The sequence below is a fragment of the Eptatretus burgeri genome, chromosome 14 (assembly GCF_056783735.1).
Source record: "Eptatretus burgeri isolate ZD-2024b chromosome 14, Ebu_testis_v1, whole genome shotgun sequence".
NCBI classification, from domain to species: Eukaryota; Metazoa; Chordata; class Myxini; order Myxiniformes; family Myxinidae; genus Eptatretus; species Eptatretus burgeri.
The window spans coordinates 46,685,909-46,698,584 of NC_140974.1; the positions used below are offsets into that span (position 1 = coordinate 46,685,909).

General features: G+C 48.7%; 1 protein-coding gene across 5 annotated transcripts in view; it reads left to right on the forward strand.

The window, feature by feature from the left end:
• LOC147013095 (uncharacterized) overlaps positions 1-12,676 on the forward strand; it is a 60,389-nt gene that overhangs the window by 38,271 nt on the left and 9,442 nt on the right. The gene's annotated exons all lie outside the window — the stretch shown is intronic.

Consider the following 12,676-nt stretch of genomic DNA (forward strand, 5'->3'; position numbering starts at 1 on the left):
CCTTCACGCCAAATGCTACTCCTAGGGTTATGGTCGGATGGTCATGAAAATTCATACTAATCGTCTGGAATACATTGTGCACATACGATCGAGCCGGATTTTCGATTTAGATCTTTGTTGACCCACAGCACCCCTTCGAACTTTGGGGATTTCCGATTTCAAACCGCATTTTCGGTACTTTTCATTCAAATGGATACCGAGTAGTTATCAGTAGATGGAACTGGATGAGATTTGATATGCATAATCTTAAGGTGATTCCCTATCCGCTATATGACATCCATTTTGCTCTATATCTTATAGTTTCCATGCTCGGCGACCCATCGCCGCCTACCTGCTTGTTGGGTAGTCAATCTGGTCTACCCTTATTGTCAGTATTTCCGTCAATATGTTTGTCTGTCTGCATGTATGTCTGTTCGGTCCAGTGTTCCGTTAATACAATGGCGATTTCGATGAAACTTGGTTGGTAGGTTCATACCATGACCGAGTTGTGTGCAAATGAGAACCATTGTTATGGACCCATCTGTTGCCTAGCTAGGTCACCTAGTTAGGTGACCTATTAGGTCACCTTTGAAATTTTCAAAAAAATCTCAAAAATTAATTTTTTCAAAAATAGGGCCACGAGCGACTGTGGCCAGTACATTCAGCCATATTGTCAAAAATTTCCAGCCGGATCCTATGAAAACTGTCGGAGAAGATAGACTTTGAATGAACCCTGGTCGAAAACAATAAAAAAAAAACAAAGTTCGTTATATCTCAGAGACTACGAGTCAGATATACATGAAACTGGTATGGTAGGTTCATGGTATGTCCTAGTTATGTGTGAGAAAGAACCGTTGCTATGGACGCGTTTGTTGGCTAGTAACGGCTGATAAACGACGAAATTCGACTTGATCGACTACCCATGTCCGCCTACTGGCTTGTCTGTCTGTTTGTGACTCTCTCCAGAGCATGCTTGGCTTCGTGACGTTTGATGCAGTCTTGATAAAACTTGGACACAAGCTAGGTATCATGGTCTAGTTGTCTTTTTGTATGAGGGGCGTCCCACACCCCTTGTGGGTGGAGCCACGCCCACTTGAACTTTTTATTTATTTATTTTTTCTTGATTTTTTTTTCTCGCAATTTCATTTCCTCGAAGCTGTGCGTAATGTCCATAAGTACAACATATAAAAAAATCCGATTTGATTTGGTCAATTTTGACGGAAGAGATAGGTTTTACGGTAGGGCTTCCTCAAAAGCTTCCACTAACTCAATTGTACCTATCGTGGCATTGTTCAATAATGCCCGCGAACCATCGTCGCCTCCTGGCTTGTACCAAATTTCATCCATTTCGGTCATGTCGTTTGTGAGGAGATGTTAACGGATGTACATGCTTACTTTTGTGGCCCCGGCGTCGCAGGGGAACCATGAGGGAGGGGCTGTCCCTGGTTCCTCTCCGGGCTCACCGGGAATCGCAGGCCATTGCACACGAATAACTTTGTGTTTCAGCGGGTTGCTAATCGACCATGAATGCCAATAACTTGACCATGTGACCCAGGGTCCTCCCACTGACAACCGTTTACCTTGGAACACGTGATCTCCTTCTCGGGGAATCGTGCTCTATATGCGTACTTGCATTACTTAAGTTAATTACCATATCAGATGCAGCCGAACAGAGCTGCCTAGCACACACCGGCTGTTGAAGAGATTTTTGGGGAATAACGTCCTGGCTTAGCTAGGGTGCGGGCCATGCTAGACCAATGGAGGAAATGACAAAAATGAGCTGGGTCCATTTCTAACAGGCACATTTATTTAAACAAGAGCAAGGAAATTTATGTGGCACAGTATGGGATTTATTGCAAATGTACAGGTGGGAAAGCAAAGATTTTGTGGGGTGCAGCAAAAGACATACAATATTTACAAAAGAAGAAGACCATAGAGTTATCCCAAATATTCTTATATAGTCTTAACTTATGCTACAACTGGTGCCATCACACACACACACACACACACACACACACACACACACACACACACACACACACACACACACACACACACACACGCACACGCACACACACACACACACACACACACACACACACACACACACACACACACACACACACACACACACACACACACGTAGAGATAGCCCAGAGAGATAGATAGCAGTTGAGGATGAGCGACCTCTCAATACCTGGCACGGTCGACAAGCAATGGCAAGACAAAGGCAATCGGGCAAGGCAAAAGCAGGCCAGCAGGTGGTGTTCCTGGCCTCATGGTGGTGTCGTTCAGTCATGGGGGAAGGAACGAGCCAGGAGTAGAACTCGCCAAACATCGGAGCTCGCTGGGGAAACAGGTGACGCAAGGAGGACAAGGGTCGGCGCTGAGCGAGGGGCGCCGTGAGTCATTGTGATCAAGCATGGGATCACGAGCTGCTGCTGCGAGTCGGGGCTGCTTTCATTCTTTCGATGTTCAGTTAGGCTGCATCCCATTGCAACACTTACACATACAGATTCTCACACTACTATCTATATAAGGGGTTTTTCTCTTGTGCATCTTTCTTCTACCATCTATCTTTCGTCCGCTGTGGACGCAAAAGAGCAATCGACATGAGCAAGCCCGACCAATAGCATTCTTTTCAGAGCGAACCCACAAGCGAATGCAAGAGTGAACCGTACTGACCTGCACCTCACATTCTTTCTCTTGTACCTCACTGCACCCCACGTTGCATTACACTTGCACCTCTCACTCACGCACTCTAGACACCCTTGGTATTTCTCCCTCTTCCCCTTTCCTAAGCGTTTTGAGTTGCGCAGGTCCACCGACTGTGCCAGGTATTGAGGGGTCGCTAATCCTCCACTGCTTCCATTTCTCTGGTGTGTGTGTGTGTGTGTGTGTGTGTGTGTGTGTGTGTGTGTGTGTGTGTGTGTGTGTGTGTGTGTGTGTGTGTGTGTGTGTGTGTGTGTGTGTGTGTGTGTGTGTGTGTGTGTGTGTGTGTGTGTGTGTGTGTGTGTGTGTGTGTGTGTGTGTGTGTGTGTGTGAGTGTGTGATGGTGCCTGTCGTAGCACAAGTTAAGACTGTTGAAGAATATTCGGGATAACTCTGCACTGTCGTCGTCTTCTTTTGTGAATATTGTGTCTGCCACACCCCACAAATTCCTTGCTGCTCCCTGCTGTAAATTTGCAATAAATCCCATACTGTCCCACATAACTTTCCTCAATTTTATGAAAAAAATGTGCCTGTTAAAAATGTACCAAGCTCATTTTTGTCTTTTCCTCCATTTACCTATCATGGCCCGCATCCTAGCTTAGCCGGGACGTTATTACCCAAAATCTGTTAAATAGCCGTTATGTACTTGGAAGCTCCTCTCAGCTGCACCTGATGCGGTAAGTAAAACAAATGTGCATTGAGGGCATGATTCCCTGATAAGGGGATCATGTGTTCCTCGGTAAACGGTTGTCAGATGGAGGACTCTCAGTCATGTAGTCAAGTTATTGGCGTTCGCAGTTGATTAGGTTCCAGCCGCGACGCAAAGTTATTTGTATGCGACGGCCTGCGATTCTTGGTGAGTCCGGAGAGGAACCAGGGGCAAGCCCATACCTCGTGGTTCCCCTGTGATGCCGGGGCTGCGACATTTTGGTGTCAGGAGTGGGATTCGGACCTGGGGTGTGCTGAACACACCCCAAAAATGAAGAGCAGGTTCGGGTGCAAATTTTACTTTATTATTTGTGCAGACCATGGCAGACCAAGACAAGCTGGTCCAGGTGGGTTTAGACATTGCAGAAGAACCTACGGCTCAGGACAGCAGTTTTGAGGATGATAGTTCCCAGGGGGAGTATTCCGAGAGGACCGCAGCTGCAGCAGAGACATTGGCAATGCTCGGGGGCCTCCACCGCCAAATTCACCTCCCGGAGGATATTGCGCTTCCCATGGAATCCACACCCCAGAGTAGCAAATTGGCCACGCCAAAGCCACTTGGATCAGTTTGTTGAAATGATGAATCGGATGATGAGATTGATGGAACTGGGACAAGAGAAGCTGAGGGCTCACATGAAGGTGGGTTGGGAAGACATGAAGGTGGGACAAGAGAAACTGAGGGGTGATATGCAATTGATGGGCATTGGGATAAAGGCAGAGATGAAAGCAGGATGAAAGAAACTGGCCAAGGTTATGCAAGCAATAAGTAATGGGTTCAGGGCCAATATATAAGTAATGGGCAGTGAGGTAAAGGCTGAGGTGGGGGCCGGCCTGGTAGAGGCTGAGTTTGAAGGCAACCAGCACACGGGTAACCACTGCATGTACGAGCCCATGCAAAATGGGAACGTCGGTACGTGAGGGACAAGGAAAGAATGTGGCCTGTGTGTGGGACATGCAGTACGTAATGGTGGCTGGTCAGGTCAGGGGTAATTTAGGGGAAGCCTGATGGTCAGCACCTTTACAGGTAATGGGAAAGACAGAGCTAAGGAAGGGAGTTAGAATGGAGCTGGAACGTGAGAGTGTTCGTAAATTCTTTCTGGAGCTGGTACGCGATCGTAATTTATTAGTTAAAACGAATAACAAGGGCCAATCTGTCAAAGATTTGATAGCCTGGGCCAGAAAATTTAAGGGGTAGATAAGGCAGGCCAGAGGATGCTTTGGCATGCGGTGAGCAGACGAGCCGTGTCTTTTGAAGCTGCCTGGCACGTGCTGTCTGCTGCGGGGGTGGGTGCGCGGTGTCGGACGAGCCGCTGTTAAAGGGGCTGTCACACCTTGACGATTTAGCCAGTCAGGTCAGGTATGGGAGCATGTGCCAGAACAGCGCGTCGCTGCGTCCACTTTCCGCCGGTACTCCAGGGGCCTCCGTCTGGCCATCCCCCAGGCAGATGCCAGGCCCATCCCCATCTCCTTGAGATGATGGTCAACCTGCTGCAACCATGAGGCACGTGGTCGGCCCACTGGCCTCCTCCACTCATGAAACTCCCTCGCTGAGAGAATCTGGTGAGCAGGATCAGCGTCAGGAAAACGAGCCACATGTCCATACAGCCGCAGCTGACGCTCACGGACTATGCAGGTAACAAATCTCATCCGAGTCTCTCTCAGCAACCGCTCGTTGGACACAAAATCCGACCAGCGATAGCCAAGGATTCTCCGAAGAGACCTGGTACCAAAGGAATTAAGTCTCCGTCTCAGATCCTTGGTTAAAGTCCAAGTCTCGCACCCATAGAGCAAGACTGGAAGTACCAAGGACCTGAAGACTCGGACTTTCGTCCTCCCGCACAGGTACCAGCAGCGCCACACCCCATGATCCAGTGAATCCATGACTCCCCAGGCCCGACCCAGACGTCTATTGACCTCCGGCTCACAACCTGCGGAGACATGAATATCACTGCCAAGGTAAGTGAATCTATCCACGACCTCAACATCCTCACCACAAACAGACACAGACAGGACAGCAGCATCCAAGATGTCACCGAAAGCCTGGATCTTTGTTTTGACCCAAGAAATCCGTAATCCCAACGGCTCCGACTCCTCATTCAGCACCTCGAGGGCCCCCAAGAGGATGTCTAAAGTCTCCGCAAAGATGACTGCATCATCTGCAAAATCAAGGTCCGAGATCTTGACATTGCCAAACGATGCACCGCAACTTGATCTCTCCGACATCCTCCCAAAAATCCAGTCCATACAAGTGCTGAAAAGTGTGGGGGCAAGTACACATCCCTGACGAACTCCAGTAAAAACTGGAAATAAGTCAGAGGCGGTACCACCACACTTCACAGCACTCTCAGTACCAGAGTAGAGTTCAGACATCAGATCGATCAGTTTCGGTGGCACCCCACGAAGACCAAGAATCCTCCAGAGGACATCCCGATTCACTGAATCGAACGCTTTACAGAGATCAACATAGGCTGCAAGCAGCCCCTGCCGAAACTCTCGTCTGCGTTCGGTGAGGACACGAAGTGCAAGGATACGGTCAATCGTTGACCTCTTTGGTGTAAAGCCTGACTGCTCTGGACGCTGGTGCTCAAGCAGATGGTGGCGAACCCTATCAAGAATTATCCGAGCAAAGACCTTGCCCGGCACTGAGAGCAGCGTCACCCCTCGGTAGTTGTTGCAGTCTTGGCGATCACCCTTCCCTTTCCAGAGAGGGACAACAAGGCCCCTCTTCCAGTCAGTTGGGATGATGCCTGTGTTCCAGGCAGAGCACAAAACTGCATGCAACGACGCGAGTGCAGCATTTCCACCAGCCTTGAGAAGTTCGGCATGGATGCCACAGATCCCTGGAGCTTTGCCCCGTTTCAACTGGTTCACCGCAGCCCGTGTTTCCACAAGCGATGGTGGACCACAGTTGATTCGAGGGTCAGCAACAGGGATTGTAACACCCTTGACGTCCAACTCGACAGCTGGGGGATCAGCCTGGTACAACCGCTCGAAGTAACCGGCCCAGCGGGCCTTCACTTCAGACTCCTCTGTCAAGAGCCTACCACTCTCTGCTCGAACTGCAGTGCTCCGAGGGATGGGCTTGGATGAACGTAATGCGCGAATTCCCCTGTAAGCGGGACGAGAATCACCTGTCCACAGGTGATGCTCTACCCCCTCACAGATTCCTCGCACATAGGCCTCCTTGTCCACCCTCAGTGCACGTACAGTTTTACGCCTCAGCTCCCTGAACAGCTCAGCTCTGCCATTCAGCCTGGCCCTGCGACTCTGGTCAATGGTATCCAGTGTCCCTTGAGAGACAAAATTCTTCTTTGCCCTGCGGTGAACTCCAAGGCATCCACCGGCAACATCAAGGACGGTGGTCTTGAAGGTGTTCCACAACTCTTCAGGACCCCCAAAGCACCCAGACCCCCAAGTGTCCACTCAGCCTGTTCGCAAACTCCTCAGCTACTCTCTCATCCCTGAGCTTGGCAACATCCAGCCTAGGCTGGGATGGTACCATTCTCCAGGATTTAAGGTGCAGCTTTAGAGTTGCTACAACAAGCCTGTGGTCAGTATTGAGGAACTGAGCACTCCGGTAGACCCTGCAGTTCTGGATCATCCTCCAACGACAGTCAATGAGGACATGGTCAATCTCCTTTGCCACACCGCCAGCGTTGGAATACCAAGTCCAGCGATGAGCTTGCGGGCGCTGAAACCATGAACCAGCCACCCTAAGTCCATGACTTCTTGCAAAGTCAAGGAACTTAGTGCTATTCTGGTTCATAGTTCCTGACCCATGGGGACCAACACACACCTCATAACCATCCCTATCAGTTCCAGTCGATGCATTGAAATCCCCCAAGACTAGAAGTGTATCTCGTCTGGGGCACTGATCAACCACAGACTCGAGTGTGGCGTAGAATGTGTCCTTCACGGTAACATCACTCGCCTCAGTCGGAGCATAAATAGAGACCAGGGAAATGACACCTAAGGAGTGACGAATCCTTAATCTCATAATACGCTCGTTGACCGGTGTTACCTCAATTATCATTGGGGTCAGCTTATTGGACACAGCTACAGCAACTCCTTGGGTATGGTAACCATCAGAGCGACCAGACCAATAGTAGGTGTAACCACCCACCATTATCTCGCCGCAATCCGGTCTCCGAACCTCAGAGAGAGCTGCAATCCCGATGTCCAAACGCTTGAGCTCAGATGATAACAGAGACAGGTGATCATCCTCTCTTAGGGATAGGACATTCCAGGCACCCACCCGAAGGGACCGCCTCAGGTTAACCCAAGGAGACCGCCGTCTGGTGGACGACACCTCAGCACCACTCCGACACACTCTCCCGCAATCTGACCCAGGGATGTTACCCCGTGGTTTCCCTCCTATCAAAGATTGGGGGTCCCGAAGGCTTTGCCCCAATCCCATCATCCGGTGAGCTGCCCTGCGAAGGGAAGCTGCACAGGAGGTACTCCCACGGAGTGGGTTTTCAGATTTTTTTGCGTTTTTGCGTTTTGCGGAATGAAGCGTTTTACGGTGGCTGGAGTGCAAATCCTGCCACCAACCTCCTAATAAGAAGTAACCCAACTGCAGGAGGACGTCCGCAGACACAGTTGGGCACTAGATATGGATGGCCGTTGGCTCACAAGGAGCTCCTCCGCCCTTTGACAGGTTTTGTTTTTAATCCTGCTGGGTGTCCATATCCAAACACCCTCCTCACCAGAAAACCTGGTGGGGGAGACGGTTTAGTCGCCGACAACCCGACCATGGAACAGGTTAGTACAGGTTTACATGGTACCTGTAGCAGGTCACAGATCGAACCTGACCTGACGAACGAACGATTTAGCCAGCATATGCCGATTTATGAAAAATTTGTCTAAAACGCTGGCACACGTCGAATACGTTATGGGTACGTTATGTGTACATGAGGTGCATGCTGAAAAACACTACCATAGGTCGTATTACGCTGGTTTAAAACGTTGTAATTTTTGGTTGTCCAAAAAATTTTGCATGCTTGAAATTTTACGACGTACTCGGCGTTTGGCTCACACTTTCCGCTACGCTGGCCATAAGTTGTAGGCACGTTATGCGATCGTTGACGCACGTTAATTGTATGTTACTCATAAGTCGAAACACGTAGAGGTAACATTCGCGTACCCAAAACATATTTCTAACCTATGAGTAACGTTTTGTAAGCATGCAACACGCTACTTGAAAGTTCCTCATACGTCGAAACAGATCAAAGTAATGTTTTGGGTACCTGTGACTTATTTATAACCTATGAATAACGTGCTTGGGAATTATTACGCTATGCATACACTAGACTATCGTTGGGCATAGGTTGTGGACGACTAAAACACGATAAACAATCGTTGGTATAACTTATCTATAAGTTATCGAAGCGTTCTGTGTTCATTACTAGTACATTATGCATTTGTCAGTCGTTTTTAATACTTTAAAAAGTAAAACAAAGAAATATTTCATCGTGGGAATGAGGAAATAAAATTAGCCGAAAAGAACATCGAACAATGGTGCAAAGTGGTCTCCTATTCGTGGACGATAAGAGGATCCATCATCACCCACACCCTCCCCATCACGCTCACATACTACTACTGACATAGACATACTACTACTACCAATGCTACAACTACTACTACTATTACTACTGTCACGCACACCAACTACTACTAATACTACTGGCATTGACATCTACTCAACATGGAGTCTGGAACAATGATGGGTTCCTCTTGTGAAGCCCATTTGTATATACCAATTCCCCTTAACGCTGCCAATACACCATTACACGGTAGGTGTAAGTTAGAAACACGTTCAGTAAGTTCTGTGGTCGTCTGGAAGACGTCAATCTAATTCGTCTACATACAACAATGTGCGCTTGAGATACGTTACACATAGGTTCATAGCATGTGACTCAAAGGTGAGAAGCACGTTATACTTAGGTTCAAAACATGCTACACATAGGTTAAACGCACGTTACTCATAGGTTCATAGCACGCTAGTCATTGGTTCAAGGCAAGTTACAAATAGGTCCAATGCACGTTACTCATAGGTTTCAAGCACGTTAAACATAGGTTCAGAGCACGCTACTCATAGGTTAAAAGGACGTTACCCATTAGTTGAAAATTAGGTTGCGGGTATGTTAAATATTACCTTGACGTGTTTTGACTTATGAGTAACCTACAAGTAACGTGTGTCCGTCGTGTGTAAACGATCGCGGAGCATGCCAGGAACATATGACAACGCATGCGGAACGTGTTAGCCATACGCCGAGTACGTCGTAAAATTTTCAGCATGCTTGAAATTTCATGACGTATTACACGTACCACGTAATATGACAGCGTACTTCATTGTTTTCCAGCCGACTCTTAACGTATACACAACTTACCTTTACCGTATTTGACGTGTGCCAGCGTTTTAGACAAATTTTTCATAGGTCGGAATACGCTGGCAAAATCGTCAAGGTGTGACTGCGATGTTGACACTTCAAATTCTCAGGCAGTTATGATTTAAATCGGCGTCCAGCAGGTTTTTAACAGGCTACGCCACGAGTTCGCCGGCAATACGTTTAGCACGCTATGCATAAGTTAAACTATCGTTGGGCATAGGTTGTGAACGCCGACAACAGGCTAAGCATTCGTTGGTAAAAGTTATCAATAACACAACGAAACGTTCTGTGCCCGTTACTAATATGTTATGCATACGACCAACACGTTATGAATACGCCCAAAACTTAAAGAAACATCAAATTTTTCAGCGTACGTCAACGTTTTGCATACATTTTTATGCATTGCCATGGCTGACTAAAACGTCAGGGTGTGACAGGGCCCTTACACCCGTGTTCGCGGCACGGACGTGCGTGGCGGAAATCAACCAGCCGGTTGGTGAGGTATGCACCGAAGGGTGTGTCAACCCATCGGTGCGGGAGATGGAAGCTGCGTACTCCATGCATCCCAGCACGGGTGCATGCGAGTATGAGGAAATGAGTGGTGTGCCGGTTCTCATGGGCACGGTTTGAGTGGACCGCAAGGGGTTCGAAGGAACGTGCATGGGGGAGCCGTCAATGACAGAAGGTGCAGTTGTTAAATTAAAACGGCATCCCCAAGCTATTGATTTGAGCCTGGTACGGGGTAAGCCGACTGGAGGGGTTTTGCAGAGGGTGCTGCATGTTGGAGCATGCATGCATGCTGCCCTTTGCGTCGATAAATAAGGTTATTATAAATGCTCCCATTGGGTTCTTTGTCGAACCTGGCATGTAAAAAGAAAACGCTGCCAATTGGGTGTGTTTCACCACCTCAGTAATCCCTTTCGAGAGGGAGAGGGGAGCAAGGCGAATTGGGAGGGGGGGGATAATTAAATCCAACGAGAGCCTTGAAGAAAAGGAGCTGAGCGTTAGAGAAATTCCCACGGTGCTCCCACGCCAATTAGCGGATTAGTGGGGTCACGTGGGGACCTGGGGTTGTTTACACACAGACCGTCAAGCATGCGAGGATGGCCGTGCTTGGAAGCCGGCGTGACGCGTGGTGCACAGGATGTGCCGTGTGAAGGCCGTGCTGTTCCCACAGCTATTGCGGTTGGGAGCTCACAGGACGCAGGATGTGATCCGTGTGAGCCCCCATACAGGGTACACAGGTGGTTAAAGACAGGTGCTGCATGGTACGTAAGCAACATGGTGTCGTAAGCAACATGGTGTCGGGTTTCCCGACATGCGTGCAATGCCACGAAGGCTGGAGCCTGGGCTGTAGGGAAACTATATGGCCCAGAGGGAACAGTAAATCTGGATGGCATGCAAGATAACTTTATAGGCAGATTGACAGTTAACATTAACGATATTAGAGATTAGAGGGGATGAGTGACGATTGAAATTGACGATTGGGAGTTTGATTTTGTCATTGGAATCGGAATGTTGCTCGGTTAGTGCCTTCCTCCTCTTCCTCCTCCTTCCTCGTGGTCCTGACCATTGAGGAACGAATGGAGAAATGTTTGTTGAGAAAGCGATGCAGGATGTGAATGAAGTGCGTGGCAATTGTTTTTTTTTTTTTTTTGTGAATCAAAAGATTGAATGGTACAAAATGTGTTGATATGGAGCATTGTATACCCTTCTGTGTTGACGAACCCTCGCTTGCATTGGTGTTAGAATAGAGGGGGTTCAGATGTTTTGGAACGCGATGTAATTTTGCCGTTGGTGCTGTAAGTCGAAAGTTTATTCTTCTTCTTTTTCTTCTTCTTATTATTATGTTTGTTTTTTTTAATTACAAAGGTGCAATGGTTTTCCTGAAGGGCTGGGAGTGTGGTTTGTTGATGGTGGCTTATTGTTGTGGAGGATGCCCTGGGTGCTGGGAGCTAGTCGGCCAGGTGAGGCCGTAGGTAGATCCAGGCGACCACATAATTTGTGATTGTAATGGGCACGGGTACCCAAGGGAAGGGGCCCGGAGCACCATACGCCATAGTGGGCGTCGGGAGGAGAGCCAGGAAGGGCCTGCCCCATAGTTTAGCGAGTAGCAGGTAAGCTCGGTAGGTGGCGCCAGTGACCCAGGGGTGCCATATGTGAGTTAGCAGGCAGGTAGACCTGCAAGTGGAGCCACATTGCCCAGCCACGATATTGTACGATGGCACAGAAAGAAAAATTGAGGGCTGGGCCGTAAATTGACGAAATACCAACATGCGGGACGACGGGAAAAATTGGTTACATAGAACCACTGTAGAAGGGGGTGCAATTGTAAAAGAAAAAAAAAAATGGAATTTTCTGATGTTAGGTTAGGATAGGGATGCTCCCCCTTGGTACCATCGTGTGTGATTATAGCTGCTGGATAATGGGGTCGGGTAATTGGATCGTGAGTGGAACCATTGTGTCCACCAGTTTTTAGAAAGGATGTGCACACCCCCCCCTTCCCCACCCCCCTCCCGCCCCCACCCTATTGGGCTACTCTGCCGGCGAGCCTTATGGTGCCACGCCACCTCATGAGTTTGAAACTGTGCAAGTGCATTGATATCCTCTCAGGAGATAGGTCAGGTTAGTTAGAGGGATTAAAGGACCTGGGAGGGATAAATTAGATAGCAAGGCTTAGAGTGAGGCTCGAGTTAGGTCAGTGGGTTAATAGGGGGATAGGGTATTGCTAGAGGGATTAGCAGGGTAATTCGTTTAAGGTTAGGGCCAAAGCTGGCTGCCTAATCTGCCCACGCACGTTCCTGCCCCCACGACTGAACGAGACCACCATGAGGCTGGCCAGCATCACCTGGCAGCCTGCTTCACCTTAACTGGTCTGCCTTTGC